Below are 21,928 nucleotides of genomic sequence, written 5' to 3'. Positions count from 1 at the left end.
CGCTAATTCATAAGACCATTTTACAATTCTGGCCCAAGTTAGAAGCATAGCCAATATTGTAAGATGTCGATAATCCATATCCCGGAAACTATAAAAGATAATGCAATTTGGCAATCGGCAACGTAATTAGCATGACGAATATTACTTGGAATGTGAATTGGAACCAAATCGCTAATTCATAAGACCATTTTACAATTCTGGCGCAAGTTAGAAGCAGAGCCAATATTGTCAGATGTCGATAGTCCATATCTCGGAAACTATAAAAGATATTGCAATTTGGCAATCGGCAGCGTAATTAGCATGCCGAATGTTACTTGGAATGTGAATTGGAGCGAAATCGCTAATTCATGAGACCGTTTTACAATTTTGGCCCCTGTTAGAAACAGACTCTAAGGTGTAAAATTTCGATTGACCATATCTCGGAAACTGTAAGAGATAATGCAATTTGGCAATCGGCAACGTAATTAGCATGCCGAATATTACTTGGAATGTGAATTGGAGCGAAATCGCTAATTCATAAGACCATTTTACAATTTTGACCCCAGTTAGAATCAGACCCTAAGGTGTAAAATTTCGATTGCAAATATCTCGGAAACTATAAGAGATAATGCAATTTGGCAATCGGCAATGTAATTAGCATGCCGAATATTATTGGAATGTGAATTGGAGCGAAATCGCTAATTCATGAGACCGTTTAACAATTTTGGCCCAAGTTAGAAGCAGAGCCAATATTGTAAAATGTCGATAGTCCATATCTCGGAAACTATAAGAGAGAATGCATTTTGGCAATCGCAACGTAATTAGCATGCCGAATATTACTGAAATGTGAATTGGAGCGAAATCGCTAATTCATAAGACCATTTTACAATTCTGGCCCAAGTTAGAAGCAGAGGCAATATTGTTAGATGTCGATAGTCCATATCTCGGAAACTATAAGAGATAATGCAATGTGGCAATCGGCAATGTAATTAGCATGCCGAATATTACTTGTAATGTGAATAGGAACGAAATCGCTAATTCATAAGACCGTTTTACAATTTTGGCGCAAGTTAGAAGCAGAGCCAATATTGTAAGATGTCGATAGTCCATATCTCAGAAACTATGAGAGATAATGCAATTTGGCAATCGGCAACGTAATTAGCATGCCGAATATTAATTGGAATGTGAATTGGAGCGAAATCGCTAATTCATAAGATCATTTTACAATTTTGACCCCAGTTAGAAACAGACTCTAAGGTGTAAAATTTCGATTGGCCATATCTCGGAAACTGTAAGAGATAATGCAATTTGGCAATCGGCAACGTATTTATCATGCCGAATATTACTTGGAATGTGAATTGGAGCGAAATCGCTAATTCATAAGACCATTTTACAATTCTGACCCAAGTTAGAAGCAGAGCCAATATTGTAAGATGTCGATAATCCATATCTCGGAAAATAAAAGAAATAATGCAATTTGGCTATCGGCAACGAAATTAGCATACCGAATATTACTTGGAATGTGAATTGGAGCGAAATCGCTAATTCATAAGACCATTTTACAATTTTGACCCCAGTTAGAAACAGACTCTAAGGTGTAAAATTTCGATTGACCATATCTCGGAAACTGTAAGAGATAATGCAATTTGGCAATCGGTAACGTAATTAGCATGCCGAATATTACTTGGAATGTGAATTGGAACCTAATCGCTAATTCATAAGACCATTTTACAATTCTGGCGCAAGTTAGAAGCAGAGCCAATATTGTAAGATGTCGATAGTCCATATCTCGGAAACTATGAGAGATAATGCAATTTGGCAATCGGCAACGTAATTAGCATGCCGAATATTACTTGGAATGTGAATTGGAGCGAAATCGCTAATTCATAAGACCATTTTACAATTTTGACCCCAGTTAGAAACAGACTCTAAGGTGTAAAATTTCGATTGCCCATATCTCGGAAACTATAAGAGATAATGCAATTTGGCAATCGGCAACGAAATTAGCATGCCGAATATTACTTGGAATGTGAATTGGAGCGAAATCGCTAATTCATAAGACCATTTTACAATTTTGACCCCAGTTAGAAACACACTCTAAGGTGTAAAATTTCGATTGCCCATATCTCGGAAACTATAAGAGATAATGCAATTTGGCAATCGGCAACGAAATTAGCATGCCGAATATTACTTGGAATGTGAATTGGAGCGAAATCGCTAATTCATAAGACCATTTTACAATTTTGACCCCAGTTAGAAACAGACTCTAAGGTGTAAAATTTCGATTGACTATATCTCGGAAACTGTAAGAGATAATGCAATTTAGTAATCGGCAACGTAATTAGTATGCCGAATATTACTTGGAATGTGAATTGGAGCGAAATCGCTAATTCATAAGACCATTTTACAATTCTGGCCCAAGTTAGAAGCAGAGCCAATATTGTAAGATGTCGATAGTCCATATCCCGGAAACTATGGGAGATAATGCAATTTGGCAATCGGCAACGTAATTAGCATGCCGAATATTACTTGGAATGTGAATTGGAGTGAAATCGCTAATTCATAAGAGAATTTTTCAATTTTGGCCCCAGTTAGAAATAGACTCTAAGGTGTAGAATTTCGATTGACCATATCTCGGAAACTGTAAGAGATAATGCAATTTCGCAATCGGCAACGTAATTAGCATGCCGAATATTACTTGGAATGTGAATTGGAGCGAAATCGCTAATTCATAAGACCATTTTACAATTTTGACCCCAGTTAGAAACAGTCTCTAAGGTGTAAAATTTCGATTGCCCATATCTCGGAAACTATAAGAGATATTGCAATTTGGCAATCGGCAACGTAATTAGCATGCCGAATATTACTGAAATGTGAATTGGAGCGAAATCGCTAATTCATAAGACCATTTCACAATTCTGGCCCAAGTTAGAAGCAGAGCCAATATTGTTAGATGTCGATAGTCCATATCTCGGAAACTATAAGAGATAATGCATTTCGGCAATAGGCAACGTAATTAGCATCACGAATATTACTTGGAATGTGAATTGGAACCAAATCGCTAATTCATAAGACCATTTTACAATTCTGGCCCAAGTTAGAAGCAGAGCCAATATTGTAAGATGTCGATAATCCATATCTCGGAAACTATAAGAGATAATGCAATTTGGCAATCGGCAACGAAATTAGCATGCCGAATATTACTTATAATGTGAATTGGAGCGAAATCGCTAATTCATAAGATCATTTTACAATTCTGGCGCAAGTTAGATGCAGAGCCAATATTGTAAGATGTCGATAGTCCATATCCCGGAAACTATGAGAGATAATGCAATTTGGCAATTGTCAACGTAATTAGCATGCCGAATATTACTTGGAATGTGAATCGGAGCGAAATCGCTAATTCATAAGACCATTTTACAATTTTGGCCCCAGTTAGAAACAGACTCTAAGGTGTAAAATTTCGATTAACCATATATCGGAAACTGTAAGAGATAATACAATTTGGCAATCGGCAACGTAATTAGCATGCCGAATATTACTTGGAATGTGAATTGGAGCGAAATCGCTAATTCATAAGACCATTTGACAATTCTGGCCCAAGTTAGAAACAGAGCCAATATTGTAAGATGTCGATAGTCCATATCCCGGAAACTATGAGAGATAATGCAATTTGGCAATCGGCAACGTAATTAGCATGCCGAATATTACTTGAAATGTGAATTGGAGTGAAATCGCTAATTCATAAGAGAATTTTTCAATTTTGGCCCCAGTTAGAAATAGACTCTAAGGTGTGAAATTTTCGATTGACCATATCTCGGAAACTGTAAGAGATAATGCAATTTGGCAATCGGCAACGTAATTAGCATGCCGAATATTACTCGGAATGTGAATTGGAGCGAAATCGCTAATTCATAAGAACATTTTACAATTTTGACCCCAGTTAGAAACACACTCTAAGGTGTAAAATTTCGATTGCCCATATCTCGGAAACTATAAGAGATAATGCAATTTGGCAATCGGCAACGAAATTAGCATGCCGAATATTACTTGGAATGTGAATTGGAGCGAAATCGCTAATTCATAAGACCATTTTACAATTTTGACCCCAGTTAGAAACAGACTCTAAGGTGTAAAATTTCGATTGACTATATCTCGGAAACTGTAAGAGATAATGCAATTTAGTAATCGGCAACGTAATTAGTATGCCGAATATTACTTGGAATGTGAATTGGAGCGAAATCGCTAATTCATAAGACCATTTTACAATTCTGGCCCAAGTTAGAAGCAGAGCCAATATTGTAAGATGTCGATAGTCCATATCCCGGAAACTATGGGAGATAATGCAATTTGGCAATCGGCAACGTAATTAGCATGCCGAATATTACTTGGAATGTGAATTGGAGTGAAATCGCTAATTCATAAGAGAATTTTTCAATTTTGGCCCCAGTTAGAAATAGACTCTAAGGTGTAGAATTTCGATTGACCATATCTCGGAAACTGTAAGAGATAATGCAATTTCGCAATCGGCAACGTAATTAGCATGCCGAATATTACTTGGAATGTGAATTGGAGCGAAATCGCTAATTCATAAGACCATTTTACAATTTTGACCCCAGTTAGAAACAGTCTCTAAGGTGTAAAATTTCGATTGCCCATATCTCGGAAACTATAAGAGATATTGCAATTTGGCAATCGGCAACGTAATTAGCATGCCGAATATTACTGAAATGTGAATTGGAGCGAAATCGCTAATTCATAAGACCATTTCACAATTCTGGCCCAAGTTAGAAGCAGAGCCAATATTGTTAGATGTCGATAGTCCATATCTCGGAAACTATAAGAGATAATGCATTTCGGCAATAGGCAACGTAATTAGCATCACGAATATTACTTGGAATGTGAATTGGAACCAAATCGCTAATTCATAAGACCATTTTACAATTCTGGCGCAAGTTAGAAGCAGAGCCAATATTGTAAGATGTCGATAATCCATATCTCGGAAACTATAAGAGATAATGCAATTTGGCAATCGGCAACGAAATTAGCATGCCGAATATTACTTATAATGTGAATTGGAGCGAAATCGCTAATTCATAAGATCATTTTACAATTCTGGCGCAAGTTAGATGCAGAGCCAATATTGTAAGATGTCGATAGTCCATATCCCGGAAACTATGAGAGATAATGTAATTTGGCAATCGGCAACGTAATTAGCATGCCGAATATTACTTGGAATGTGAATCGGAGCGAAATCGCTAATTCATAAGACCATTTTACAATTTTGGCCCCAGTTAGAAACAGACTCTAAGGTGTAAAATTTCGATTGACCATATCTCGGAAACTGTAAGAGATAATGCAATTTCGCAATCGGCAACGTAATTAGCATGCCGAATATTACTTGGAATGTGAATTGGAGCGAAATCGCTAATTCATAAGACCATTTTACAATTTTGACCCCAGTTAGAAACATACTCTAAGGTGTAAAATTTCGATTGCCCATATCTCGGAAACTATAAGAGATAATGCAATTTGGCAATCGGCAACGTAATTAGCATGCCGAATATTACTGAAATGTGAATTGGAGCGAAATCGCTAATTCATAAGACCATTTTACAATTCTGGCCCAAGTTAGAAGCAGAGCCAATATTGTTAGATGTCGATAGTCCATATCTCGGAAACTATAAGAGATAATGCATTTTGGCAATAGGCAACGTAATTAGCATCACGAATATTACTTGGAATGTGAATTGGAACCAAATCGCTAATTCATAAGACCATTTTACAATTCTGGCGCAAGTTAGAAGCAGAGCCAATATTGTAAGATGTCGATAGTCCATATCTCGGAAACTATGAGAGATAATGCAATTTGGCAATCGGCAACGTAATTAGCATGCCGAATATTACTTGGAATGTGAATTGGAGCAAAATCGCTAATTCATAAGACCATTTTACAATTTTGACCCCAGTTAGAAACAGACTCTAAGGTGTAAAATTTTCGATTGACCATATCTCGGAAACTGTAAGAGATAATGCAATTTGGCAATCGGCAACGTAATTAGCATGCCGAATATTACTTGGAATGTGAATTGGAGCGAAATCGCTAATTCATAAGGCCATTTGACAATTCTGGCCCAAGTTAGAAACAGAGCCAATATTGTAAGATGTCGATAATCCATATCTCGAAAACTATAAGAGATAATGCAATTTGGCAATCGGCAACGTAATTAGCATGCCGAATATTACTTGGAATGTGAATTGGAGCGAAATCGCTAATTCATAAGGTCATTTTACAATTTTGACCCCAGTTAGAAACAGACTCTAAGCTGTAAAATTTTCGATTGACCATATCTCGGAAACTGTAAGAGATAATGCAATTTGGCAATCGGCAAAGTAATTATCATGCCGAATATTACTTGGAATGTGAATTGCGGCGAAATCGCTAATTCATAAGACCATTTTACAATTCTGGCCCAAGTTAGAAGCAGAGCCAATATTGTAAGATGTCGATAATCCATATCTCGGAAACTATAAGAGATAATGCAATTTGGCAATCGGCAACGAAATTAGCATGCCGAATATTACTTATAATGTGAATTGGAGCGAAATCGCTAATTCATAAGATCATTTTACAATTCTGGCGCAAGTTAGATGCAGAGCCAATATTGTAAGATGTCGATAGTCCATATCCCGGAAACTATGAGAGATAATGCAATTTGGCAATTGTCAACGTAATTAGCATGCCGAATATTACTTGGAATGTGAATCGGAGCGAAATCGCTAATTCATAAGACCATTTTACAATTTTGGCCCCAGTTAGAAACAGACTCTAAGGTGTAAAATTTCGATTAACCATATCTCGGAAACTGTAAGAGATAATACAATTTGGCAATCGGCAACGTAATTAGCATGCCGAATATTACTTGGAATGTGAATTGGAGCGAAATCGCTAATTCATAAGACCATTTGACAATTCTGGCCCAAGTTAGAAACAGAGCCAATATTGTAAGATGTCTATAGTCCACATCTCGGAAACTATAGGAGATAATGCAATTTGGCAATCGGCAACGTAATTAATATGCCGAATATTACTTGGAATGTGAATTGGAGCGAAATCGCTAATTCATAAGATCATTTTACAATTTTGACCCCAGTTAGAAACAGACTCTAAGGTGCAAAATTTCGATTGACCATATTTCGGAAACTGTAAGAGATAATGCAATTTGGCAATCGGCAACGTAATTATCATGCCTAATATTACTTGTAATGTGAATTGGAGCGAAATCGCTAATTCATAAGACCATTTTACAATTCTGGCCCAAGTTAGAAGCAGAGCCAATATTGTAAGATGTCGATAATCCATATCTCGGAAACTATAAGAGATAATGCAATTTGGCAAACGGCAACGAACTTAGCATGCCGAATATTACTTGGAATGTGAATTGGAGCGAAATCGCTAATTCATAAGACCATTTTACAATTTTGACCCCAGTTAGAAACAGACTCTAAGGTGTAAAATTTCGATTGCCCATATCTCGGAAACTATAAGAGATAATGCAATTTAGTAATCGGCAACGTAATTAGCATGCCGAATATTACTTGGAATGTGAATTGGAGCGAAATCGCTAATTCATAAGACCATTTTACAATTTTGACCCCAGTTAGAAACAGACTTTAAGGTGTAAAATTTCGGTTGACCATATCTCGGAAACTGTAAGAGATAATGCAATTTGGCAGTCGGCAACGTAATTAGCATGCCGAATATTACTTGGAATGTGAATTGGAGCGAAATCGCTAATTCATAAGACCATTTTACAATTCTGGCCCAAGTTAGAAGCAGAGCCAATATTGTAAGATGTCGATAATACATATCCCGGAAACTATAAGAGATAATGCAATTTGGCAATCGGCAACGTAATTAGCATGCCGAATATTACTTGGAATGTGAATTGGAGCGAAATCGCTAATTCATAAGACCATTTTACAATTTTGACCCCAGTTAGAAACAGACTCTAAGGTGTAAAATTTCGATTGACCATATCTCGGAAACTGTAAGAGATAATGCAATTTGGCAATCGGCAACGTAATTAGCATGCCGAATATTACGTGAAATGTGAATTGGAGCGAAATCGCTAATTCATAAGACCATTTTACAATTTTGACCCCAGTTAGAAACAGACTCTAAGGTGTAAAATTTCGATTGCCCATATCTCGGAAACTATAAGAGGTAATGCAATTTAGTAATCGGCAACGTAATTAGCATGCCGAATATTACTTGGAATGTGAATTGGAGCGAAATCGCTAATTCATAAGACCATTTTACAATTTTGACCCCAGTTAGAAACAGACTCTAAGGTGTAAAATTTCGATTGCCCATATCTCGGAAACTATAAGAGGTAATGCAATTTAGTAATCGGCAACGTAATTAGCATGCCGAATATTACTTGGAATGTGAATTGGAGCGAAATCGCTAATTCATAAGACCATTTTACAATTTTGACCCAAGTTAGAAGCAGAGCCAATATTGTAAGATGTCGATAGTCCATATCCCGGAAACTATGAGAGATAATGCAATTTGGCAATCGGCAACGTAATTAGCATGCCGAATATTACTTGGAATGTGAATTGGAGTGAAATCGCTAATTCATAAGAGAATTTTTCAATTTTGGCCCCAGTTAGAAATAGACTCTAAGGTGTAGAATTTCGATTGACCATATCTCGGAAACTGTAAGAGATAATGCAATTTCGCAATCGGCAACGTAATTAGCATGCCGAATATTACTAGGAATGTGAATTGGAGCGAAATCGCTAATTCATAAGACCATTTTACAATTCTGGCCCAAGTTAGAAGCAGAGCCAATATTGTTAGATGTCGATAGTCCATATCTCGGAAACTATAAGAGATAATGCATTTTGGCAATAGGCAACGTAATTAGCATCACGAATATTACTTGGAATGTGAATTGGAACCAAATCGCTAATTCATAAGACCATTTTACAATTCTGGCGCAAGTTAGAAGCAGAGCCAATATTGTAAGATGTCGATAGTCCATATCTCGGAAACTATGAGAGATAATGCAATTTGGCAATCGGCAACGTAATTAGCATGCCGAATATTACTTGGAATGTGAATTGGAGCGAAATCGCTAATTCATAAGACCATTTTACAATTTTGACCCCAGTTAGAAACAGACTCTAAGGTGTAAAATTTCGATTGACCATATCTCGGAAACTGTAAGAGATAATGCAATTTGGCAATCGGCAACGTAATTAGCATGCCGAATATTACTTGAAATGTGAATTGGAGCGAAATCGCTAATTCATAAGACCATTTTACAATTTTGACCCCAGTTAGAAACAGACTCTAAGGTGTAAAATTTCGATTGCCCATATCTCGGAAACTATAAGAGGTAATGCAATTTAGTAATCGGCAACGTAATTAGCATGCCGAATATTACTTGGAATGTGAATTGGAGCGAAATCGCTAATTCATAAGACCATTTTACAATTTTGACCCCAGTTAGAAACAGACTCTAAGGTGTAAAATTTCGATTGCCCATATCTCGGAAACTATAAGAGGTAATGCAATTTAGTAATCGGCAACGTAATTAGCATGCCGAATATTACTTGGAATGTGAATTGGAGCGAAATCGCTAATTCATAAGACCATTTTACAATTTTGACCCAAGTTAGAAGCAGAGCCAATATTGTAAGATGTCGATAGTCCATATCCCGGAAACTATGAGAGATAATGCAATTTGGCAATCGGCAACGTAATTAGCATGCCGAATATTACTTGGAATGTGAATTGGAGTGAAATCGCTAATTCATAAGAGAATTTTTCAATTTTGGCCCCAGTTAGAAATAGACTCTAAGGTGTGAAATTTTCGATTGACCATATCTCGGAAACTGTAAGAGATAATGCAATTTGGCAATCGGCAACGTAATTAGCATGCCGAATATTACTTGGAATGTGAATTGGAGCGAAATCGCTAATTCATAAGGCCATTTGACAATTCTGGCCCAAGTTAGAAACAGAGCCAATATTGTAAGATGTCTATAATCCATATCTCGGAAACTATAAGAGATAATGCAATTTGGCAATCGGCAACGTAATTAGCATGCCGAATATTACTTGGAATGTGAATTGGAGCGAAATCGCTAATTCATAAGATCATTTTACAATTTTGACCCCAGTTAGAAACAGACTCTAAGGTGTAAAATTTTCGATTGACCATATCTCGGAAACTGTAAGAGATAATGCAATTTGGCAATCTTCAAAGTAATTATCATGCCGAATATTACTTGGAATGTGAATTGGAGCGAAATCGCTAATTCATAAGACCATTTTACAATTCTGGCCCAAGTTAGAAGCAGAGCCAATATTGTAAGATGTCGATAATCCATATCTCGGAAACTATAAGAGATAATGCAATTTGGCAATCGGCAACGAAATTAGCATGCCGAATATTACTTATAATGTTAATTGGAGCGAAATCGCTAATTCATAAGATCATTTTACAATTCTGGCGCAAGTTAGATGCAGAGCCAATATTGTAAGATGTCGATAGTCCATATCCCGGAAACTATGAGAGATAATGCAATTTGGCAATTGTCAACGTAATTAGCATGCCGAATATTACTTGGAATGTGAATCGGAGCGAAATCGCTAATTCATAAGACCATTTTACAATTTTGGCCCCAGTTAGAAACAGACTCTAAGGTGTAAAATTTCGATTGACCATATCTCGGAAACTGTAAGAGATAATACAATTTGGCAATCGGCAACGTAATTAGCATGCCGAATATTACTTGGAATGTGAATTGGAGCGAAATCGCTAATTCATAAGACCATTTGACAATTCTGGCCCAAGTTAGAAACAGAGCCAATATTGTAAGATGTCTATAGTCCACATCTCGGAAACTATAAGAGATAATGCAATTTGGCAATCGGCAACGTAATTAATATGCCGAATATTACTTGGAATGTGAATTGGAGCGAAATCGCTAATTCATAAGATCATTTTACAATTTTGACCCCAGTTAGAAACAGACTCTAAGGTGTAAAATTTCGATTGACCATATTTCGGAAACTGTAAGAGATAATGCAATTTGGCAATCGGCAACGTAATTATCATGCCTAATATTACTTGTAATGTGAATTGGAGCGAAATCGCTAATTCATAAGACCATTTTACAATTCTGGCCCAAGTTAGAAGCAGAGCCAATATTGTCAGATGTCGATAGTCCATATCTCGCAAACTATAAGAGATAATGCAATTTGGCAATCGGCAGCGTAATTAGCATGCCGAATATTACTTGGAATGTGAATTGGAACGAAATCGCTAATTCATAAGACCATTTTACAATTCTGGCCCAAGTTAGAAGCAGAGCCAATATTGTCAGATGTCGATAGTCCATATCTCGGAAACTGTAAGAGATAATACAATTTGGCAATCGGCAACGTAAATAGCATGCCGAATATTACTTGGAATGTGAATTGGAACGAAATCGCTAATTCATAAGACCATTTTACAATTCTAGCCCAAGTTAGAAGCAGAGCCAATATTGTCAGATGTCGATAGTCCATATCTCGGAAACTATAAGAGATAATGCAATTTGGCAATCGGCAGCGTAATTAGCATGCCGAATATTACTTAGAATGTGAATTGGATCGAAATCGCTAACCCATAATACCATTTTACAATTCTGGCCCAAGTTAGAAGCAGAGCCAATATTGTTAGATGTCGATAGTACATATCTCGGAAACTATAAGAGATAATGCAATTTGGCAATCGGCAGCGTAATTAGCATGCCGAATATTACTTGGAATGTGAATTGGAGCGAAATCGCTAATTCATAAGACCATTTTACAATTTTGGCCCCAGTTAGAAACAGACTCTAAGGTGTAAAATTTCGATTGACCATATCTCGGAAACTGTAAGAGATAATGCAATTTGGTAATCGGCAACGTAATTAGCATGCCGAATATTACTTGGAATGTGAATTGGAGCGAAATCGCTAATTCATAAGACCATTTTACAATTTTGACCCCAGTTAGAAACAGACTCTAAGGTGTAAAATTTCGATTGCCCATATCTCGGAAACTATAAGAGATAATGCAATTTGGCAATCGGCAACGTAATTAGTATGCCGAATATTACTTGGAATGTGATTGGAGCGAAATCGCTAATTCATAAGACCATTTTACAATTCTGGCCCAAGTTAGAAGCAGGGCCAATATTGTAAGATGTCGATAGTCCATATCCCGGAAACTATGAGAGATAATGCAATTTGGCAATCGGCAACGTAATTAGCATGCGGAATATTACTTGGAATGTGAATTGGAACGAAATCGCTAATTCATAAGACCATTTTACAATTCTGGCCCAAGTTAGCCCAATTTGGTAATCGCCAACGTAATTAGCATGCCGAATATTACTTGGAATGTGAATTGGAGCGAAATCGCTAATTCATAAGACCATTTTACAATTTTGACCCCAGTTAGAAACAGACTCTAAGGTGTAAAATTTCGATTGCCCATATCTCGGAAACTATAAGAGATAATGCAATTTGGCAATCGGCAAAGTAATTAGTATGCCGAATATTACTTGGAATGTGAATTGGAGCGAAATCGCTAATTCATAAGACCATTTTACAATTCTGGCCCAAGTTAGAAGCAGAGCCAATATTGTAAGATGTCGATAGTCCATATCCCGGAAACTATGAGAGATAATGCAATTTGGCAATCGGCAACGTAATTAGCATGCGGAATATTACTTGGAATGTGAATTGGAACGAAATCGCTAATTCATAAGACCATTTTACAATTCTGGCCCAAGTTAGAAGCAGAGCCAATATTGTTAGATGTCGATAGTCCATATCTCGGAAACTATAAGAGATAATGCAATTTGGCAAGCGGCAATGTAATTAGCATGCTGAATATTACTTGTAATGTGAATAGGAACGAAATCGCTAATTCATAAGACCGTTTTACAATTTTGGCCCAAGTTAGAAGCAGAGCCAATATTGTAAAATGTCGATAGTCCATATCTCGAAAACTATAAGAGATAATGCATTTTGGCAATCGGCAACGTAATTAGCATCACGAATATTACTTGGAATGTGAATTGGAACCAAATCGCTAATTCATAAGACCATTTTACAATTCTGGCGCAAGTTAGAAGCAGAGCCAATATTGTAAGATGTCGATAGTCCATATCTCGGAAACTATGAGAGATAATGCAATTTGGCAATCGGCAACGTAATTAGCATGCCGAATATTACTTGGAATGTGAATTGGAGCGAAATCGCTAATTCATAAGACCATTTTACAATTTTGATCCCAGTTAGAAACAGACTCTAAGGTGTAAAATTTCAATTGCCCATATCTCGGAAACTATAAGAGATAATGCAATTTGGCAATCGGCAACGAAATTAGCATGCCGAATATTACTTGGAATGTTAATTGGAGCGAAATCGCTAATTCATAAGACCATTTTACAATTTTGACCCCAGTTAGAAACAGACTCTAAGGTGTAAAATTTCGATTGCCCATATCTCGGAAACTATAAGAGATAATGCAATTTAGCAATCGGCAACGTAATTAGCATGCCGAATATTACTTGGAATGTGAATTGGAGCGAAATCGCTAATTCATAAGACCATTTTACAATTTTGACCCCAGTTAGAAACAGACTCTAAAGTGTAAAATTTCGATTGACCATATCTCGGAAACTGTAAGAGATAATGCAATTTGGCAATCGGCAACGTAATTAGCATGCCGAATATTACTTGGAATGTGAATTGGAGCGAAATCTCTAATTCATAAGACCATTTTACAATTTTGAGACCAGTTAGAAACAGACTCTAAGGTGTAAAATTTCGATTGACCATATCTCGGAAACTGTAAGAGATAATGCAATTTGGCAATCGGCAACGTAATTAGCATGCCGAATATTACTTGGAATGTGAATTGGAGCGAAATCGCTAATTTATAAGACCATTTTACAATTCTGGCCCTAGTTAGAAGCAGAGCCAATATTGTAAGATCGACATAGTCCATATCCCGGAAACTATGAGAGATAATGCAATTTGGCAATCGGCAACGTAATTAGCATGCGGAATATTACTTGGAATGTGAATTGGAGCGAAATCGCTAATTCATAAGACCATTTTACAATTTTGACCCCAGTTAGAAACAGACTCTAAGGTGTAAAATTTCGATTGCCCATATCTCGGAAACTATAAGAGATAATGCAATTTAGCAATCGGCAACGTAATTAGCATGCCGAATATTACTTGGAATGTGAATTGGAGCGAAATCGCTAATTCATAAGACCATTTTACAATTTTGACCCCAGTTAGAAACAGACTCTAAGGTGTAAAATTTCGATTGACCATATCTCGGAAACTGTAAGAGATAATGCAATTTGGCAATCGGCAACGTAATTAGCATGCCGAATATTACTTGGAATGTGAATTGGAGCGAAATCGCTAATTCATAAGACCATTTTACAATTTTGACCCCAGTTAGAAACAGACTCTAAGGTGTAAAATTTCGATTGCCCATATCTCGGAAACTATAAGAGAAAATGCAATTTGGCAATCGGCAACGTAATTAGCATGCCGAATATTACTTGGAATGTGAATTGGAGCGAAATCGCTAATTCATAAGACCATTTTACAATTTTGACCCCAGTTAGAAACAGACTCTAAGGTGTAAAATTTCGATTGCCCATATATCGGAAACTATAAGAGATAATGCAATTTAGCAATCGGCAACGTAATTAGCATGCCGAATATTACTTGGAATGTGAATTGGAGCGAAATCGCTAATCCATAAGACCATTTTACAATTTTGACCCCAGTTAGAAACAGACTCTAAGGTGTAAAATTTCGATTGACCATATCTCGGAAACTGTAAGAGATAATGCAATTTGGCAATCGGCAACGAAATTAGCATGCCGAATATTACTTGGAATGTGAATTGGAACCAAATCGCTAATTCATAAGACCATTTTACAATTCTGGCGCAAGTTAGAAGCAGAGCCAATATTGTAAGATGTCGATAATCCATATCTCGGAAACTATAAGAGATAATGCAATTTGGCAATCGGCAACGTAATTAGCATGACGAATATTACTTGGAATGTGAATTGGAACCAAATCGCTAATTCATAAGACCATTTTACAATTTTGGCCCCTGTTAGAAACAGACTCTAAGGTGTAAAATTTCGATTGACCATATCTCGGAAACTGTAAGAGATAATGCAATTTGGCAATCGGCAACGTAATTAGCATGCCGAATATTACTTGGAATGTGAATTGGAGCGAAATCGCTAATTCATAAGACCATTTTACAATTTTGACCCCAGTTAGAATCAGACCCTAAGGTGTAAAATTTCGATTGCAAATATCTCGGAAACTATAAGAGATAATGCAATTTGGCAATCGGCAATGTAATTAGCATGCCGAATATTACTTGGAATGTGAATTGGAGCGAAATCGCTAATTCATGAGACCGTTTTACAATTTTGGCCCAAGTTAGAAGCAGAGCCAATATTGTAAAATGTCGATAGTCCATATCTCGGAAACTATAAGAGAGAATGCATTTTGGCAATCGCAACGTAATTAGCATGCCGAATATTACTGAAATGTGAATTGGAGCGAAATCGCTAATTCATAAGACCATTTTACAATTCTGGCCCAAGTTAGAAGCAGAGCCAATATTGTTAGATGTCGATAGTCCATATCTCGGAAACTATAAGAGATAATGCAATGTGGCAATCGGCAATGTAATTAGCATGCCGAATATTACTTGTAATGTGAATAGGAACGAAATCGCTAATTCATAAGACCGTTTTACAATTTTGGCGTAAGTTAGAAGCAGAGCCAATATTGTAAGATGTCGATAATCCATATCTCGGAAACTATGAGAGATAAAGCAATTTGGCAATCGGCAACGTAATTAGCATGCCGAATATTACTTGGAATGTGAATTGGAGCGAAATCGCTAATTCATAAGATCATTTTACAATTTTGACCCCAGTTAGAAACAGACTCTAAGGTGTAAAATTTCGATTGACCATATCTCGGAAACTGTAAGAGATAATGCAATTTGGCAATCGGCAACGTATTTATCATGCCGAATATTACTTGGAATGTGAATTGGAGCGAAATCGCTAATTCATAAGACCATTTTACAATTCTGACCCAAGTTAGAAGCAGAGCCAATATTGTAAGATGTCGATAATCCATATCTCGGAAAATATAAGAAATAATGCAATTTGGCAATCGGCAACGTAATTAGCATGCCGAATATTACTTGGAATGTGAATTGGAGCGAAATCGCTAATTCATAAGACCATTTTACAATTTTGACCCCAGTTAGAATCAGACCCTAAGGTGTAAAATTTCGATTGCAAATATCTCGGAAACTATAAGAGATAATGCAATTTGGCAATCGGCAATGTAATTAGCATGCCGAATATTACTTGGAATGTGAATTGGAGCGAAATCGCTAATTCATGAGACCGTTTTACAATTTTGGCCCAAGTTAGAAGCAGAGCCAATATTGTAAAATGTCGATAGTCCATATCTCGGAAACTATAAGAGAGAATGCATTTTGGCAATCGCAACGTAATTAGCATGCCGAATATTACTGAAATGTGAATTGGAGCGAAATCGCTAATTCATAAGACCATTTTACAATTCTGGCCCAAGTTAGAAGCAGAGCCAATATTGTTAGATGTCGATAGTCCATATCTCGGTATCTATAAGAGATAATGCAATGTGGCAATCGGCAATGTAATTAGCATGCCGAATATTACTTGTAATGTGAATAGGAACGAAATCGCTAATTCATAAGACCGTTTTACAATTTTGGCGCAAGTTAGAAGCAGAGCCAATATTGTAAGATGTCGATAGTCCATATCTCGGAAACTATGGGAGATAATGCAATTTGGCAATCGGCAACGTAATTAGCATGCCGAATATTACTTGGAATGTGAATTGGAGCGAAATTGCTAATTCATGAGACCATTTTACAATTTTGACCCCAGTTAGAAACAGACTCTAAGGTGTAAAATTTCGATTGACCATATCTCGGAAACTGTAAGAGATAATGCAATTTGGCAATCGGTAACGTAATTAGCATGCCGAATATTACTTGGAATGTGAATTGGAACCTAATCGCTAATTCATAAGACCATTTTACAATTCTGGCGCAAGTTAGAAGCAGAGCCAATATTGTAAGATGTCGATAGTCCATATCTCGGAAACTATGAGAGATAATGCAATTTGGCAATCGGCAACGTAATTAGCATGCCGAATATTACTTGGAATGTGAATTGGAGCGAAATCGCTAATTCATAAGACCATTTTACAATTTTGACCCCAGTTAGAAACAGACTCTAAGGTGTAAAATTTCGATTGCCCATATCTCGGAAACTATAAGAGATAATGCAATTTGGCAATCGGCAACGAAATTAGCATGCCGAATATTACTTGGAATGTGAATTGGAGCGAAATCGCTAATTCATAAGACCATTTTACAATTTTGACCCCAGTTAGAAACAGACTCTAAAGTGTAAAATTTCGATTGCCCATATCTCGGAAACTATAAGAGATAATGCAATTTGGCAATCGGCAACGAAATTAGCATGCCGAATATTACTTGGAATGTGAATTGGAGCGAAATCTCTAATTCATAAGACCATTTTACAATTCTGGCCCAAGTTAGAAGCAGAGCCAATATTGTAAGATGTCGATAGTCCATATCCCGGAAACTATGATAGATAATGCAATTTGGCAATCGGCAACGTAATTAGCATGCCGAATATTACTTGGAATGTGAATTGGAGTGAAATCGCTAATTCATAAGAGAATTTTTCAATTTTGGCCCCAGTTAGAAATAGACTCTAAGGTGTAGAATTTCGATTGACCATATCTCGGAAACTGTAAGAGATAATGCAATTTCGCAATCGGCAACGTAATTAGCATGCCGAATATTACTTGGAATGTGAATTGGAGCGAAATCGCTAATTCATAAGACCATTTTACAATTTTGACCCCAGTTAGAAACAGACTCTAAGGTGTAAAATTTCGATTGCCCATATCTCGGAAACTATAAGAGATAATGCAATTTGGCAATCGGCAACGTAATTAGCATGCCGAATATTACTGAAATGTGAATTGGAGCGAATCGCTAATTCATAAGACCATTTTACAATTCTGGTCCAAGTTAGAAGCAGAGCCAATATTGTTAGATGTCGATAGTCCATATCTCGGAAACTATAAGAGATAATGCATTTTGGCAATAGGCAACGTAATTAGCATCACGAATATTACTTGGAATGTGAATTGGAACCAAATCGCTAATTCATAAGACCATTTTACAATTCTGGCGCAAGATAGAAGCAGAGCCAATATTGTAAGATATCGATAGTCCATATCTCGGAAACTATGAGAGATAAAGCAATTTGGCAATCGGCAACGTAATTAGCATGCCGAATATTACTTGGAATGTGAATTGGAGCGAAATCGCTAATTCATAAGACCATTTTACAATTTTGACCCCAGTTAGAAACAGACTCTAAGGTGTAAAATTTTCGATTGACCATATCTCGGAAACTGTAAGAGATAATGCAATTTGGCAATCGGCAAAGTAATTATCATGCCGAATATTACTTGGAATGTGAATTGGAGCGAAATCGCTAATTCATAAGACCATTTTACAATTCTGGCCCAAGTTAGAAGCAGAGCCAATATTGTAAGATGTCGATAATCCATATCTCGGAAACTATAAGAGATAATGCAATTTGGCAATCGGCAACGAAATTAGCATGCCGAATATTACTTATAATGTGAATTGGAGCGAAATCGCTAATTCATAAGATCATTTTACAATTCTGGCGCAAGTTAGATGCAGAGCCAATATTGTAAGATGTCGATAGTCCATATCCCGGAAACTATTAGAGATAATGCAATTTGGCAATTGTCAACGTAATTAGCATGCCGAATATTACTTGGAATGTGAATCGGAGCGAAATCGCTAATTCATAAGACCATTTTACAATTTTGGCCCCAGTTAGAAACAGACTCTAAGGTGTAAAGTTTCGATTGACCATATCTCGGAAACTGTTAGAGATAATACAATTTGGCAATCGGCAACGTAATTAGCATGCCGAATATTACTTGGAATGTGAATTGGAGCGAAATCGCTAATTCATAAGACCATTTGACAATTCTGGCCCAAATTAGAAACAGAGCCAATATTGTAAGATGTCTATAGTCCACATCTCGGAAACTATAAGAGATAATGCAATTTGGCAATCGGCAACGTAATTAATATGCCGAATTTTACTTGGAATGTGAATTGGAGCGAAATCGCTAATTCATAAGATCATTTTACAATTTTTACCCCAGTTAGAAACAGACTCTAAGGTGTAAAATTTCGATTGACCATATTTCGGAAACTGTAAGAGATAATGCAATTTGGCAATCGGCAACGTAATTATCATGCCTAATATTACTTGTAATGTGAATTGGAGCGAAATCGCTAATTCATAAGACCATTTTACAATTCTGGCCCAAGTTAGAAGCAGAGCCAATATTGTAAGATGTCGATAATCCATATCTCGGAAACTATAAGAGATAATGCAATTTGGCAATCGGCAACGAACTTAGCATGCCGAATATTACTTGGAATGTGAATTGGAGCGAAATCGCTAATTCATAAGACCATTTTACAATTTTGACCCCAGTTAGAAACAGACTCTAAGGTGTAAAATTTCGATTGCCCATATCTCGGAAACTATAAGAGATAATGCAATTTAGTAATCGGCAACGTAATTAGCATGCCGAATATTACTTGGAATGTGAATTGGAGCGAAATCGCTAATTCATAAGACCATTTTACAATTTTGACCCCAGTTAGAAACAGACTCTAAGGTGTAAAATTTCGGTTGACCATATCTCGGAAACTGTAAGAGATAATGCAATTTGGCAGTCGGCAACGTAATTAGCATGCCGAATATAACTTGGAATGTGAATTGGAGCGAAATCGCTAATTCATAAGACCATTTGACAATTCTGGCCCAAATTAGAAACAGAGCCAATATTGTAAGATGTCTATAGTCCACATCTCGGAAACTATAAGAGATAATGCAATTTGGCAATCGGCAACGTAATTAATATGCCGAATTTTACTTGGAATGTGAATTGGAGCGAAATCGCTAATTCATAAGATCATTTTACAATTTTGACCCCAGTTAGAAACAGACTCTAAGGTGTAAAATTTCGATTGACCATATTTCGGAAACTGTAAGAGATAATGCAATTTGGCAATCGGCAACGTAATTATCATGCCTAATATTACTTGTAATGTGAATTGGAGCGAAATCGCTAATTCATAAGACCATTTTACAATTCTGGCCCAAGTTAGAAGCAGAGCCAATATTGTAAGATGTCGATAATCCATATCTCGGAAACTATAAGAGATAATGCAATTTGGCAATCGGCAACGAACTTAGCATGCCGAATATTACTTGGAATGTGAATTGGAGCGAAATCGCTAATTCATAAGACCATTTTACAATTTTGACCCCAGTTAGAAACAGACTCTAAGGTGTAAAATTTCGATTGCCCATATCTCGGAAACTATAAGAGATAATGCAATTTGGCAATCGGCAACGTAATTAGCATGCCGAATATTACTTGGAATGTGAAGTGGAGCGAAATCGCTAATTCATAAGACCATTTTACAATTTTGACCCCAGTTAGAAACAGTCTCTAAGGTGTAAAATTTCGATTGCCCATATCTCGGAAACTATAAGAGATAATGCAATTTGGCAATCGGCAACGTAATTAGCATGCCGAATATTACTGAAATGTGAATTGGAGCGAAATCGCTAATTCATAAGACCATTTCACAATTCTGGCCCAAGTTAGAAGCAGAGCCAATATTGTTAGATGTCGATAGTCCATATCTCGGAAACTATAAGAGATAATGCATTTTGGCAATAGGCAACGTAATTAGCATCACGAATATTACTTGGAATGTGAATTGGAACCAAATCGCCAATTCATAAGACCATTTTACAATTTGGGCCCAAGTTAGAAGCAGAGCCAATATTGTAAGATGTCGATAATCCATATCTCGGAAACTATAAGAGATAATGCAATTTGGCAATCGGCAACGAAATTAGCATGCCGAATATTACTTATAATGTGAATTGGAGCGAAATCGCTAATTCATAAAATCATTTTACAATTCTGGCGCAAGTTAGATGCAGAGCCAATATTGTAAGATGTCGATAGTCCATATCCCGGAAACTATGAGAGATAATGCAATTTGGCAATTGTCAACGTAATTAGCATGCCGAATATTACTTGGAATGTGAATCGGAGCGAAATCGCTAATTCATAAGACCATTTTACAATTTTGGCCCCAGTTAGAAACAGACTCTAAGGTGTAAAATTTCGATTAACCATATATCGGAAACTGAAAGAGATAATACAATTTGGCAATCGGCAACGTAATTAGCATGCCGAATATTACTTGGAATGTGAATTGGAGCGAAATCGCTAATTCATAAGACCATTTGACAATTCTGGCCCAAGTTAGAAACAGAGCCAATATTGTAAGATGTCTATAGTCCACATCTCGGAAACTATAGGAGATAATGCAATTTGGCAATCGGCAACGTAATTAATATGCCGAATATTACTTGGAATGTGAATTGGAGCGAAATCGCTAATTCATAAGATCATTTTACAATTTTGACCCCAGTTAGAAACAGACTCTAAGGTGTAAAATTTCGATTGACCATATTTCGGAAACTGTAAGAGATAATGCAATTTGGCAATCGGCAACGTAATTATCATGCCTAATATTACTTGTAATGTGAATTGGAGCGAAATCGCTAATTCATAAGACCATTTTACA

This window comes from Rhynchophorus ferrugineus, unplaced genomic scaffold (genome assembly GCF_030347505.1).
Source record: "Rhynchophorus ferrugineus isolate W39M unplaced genomic scaffold, kcgeb_rfMv2 rfM3, whole genome shotgun sequence".
In the NCBI taxonomy this organism is placed as follows: Eukaryota; Metazoa; Arthropoda; class Insecta; order Coleoptera; family Curculionidae; genus Rhynchophorus; species Rhynchophorus ferrugineus.
Note: the sequence above shows the minus strand (reverse complement) of the source record.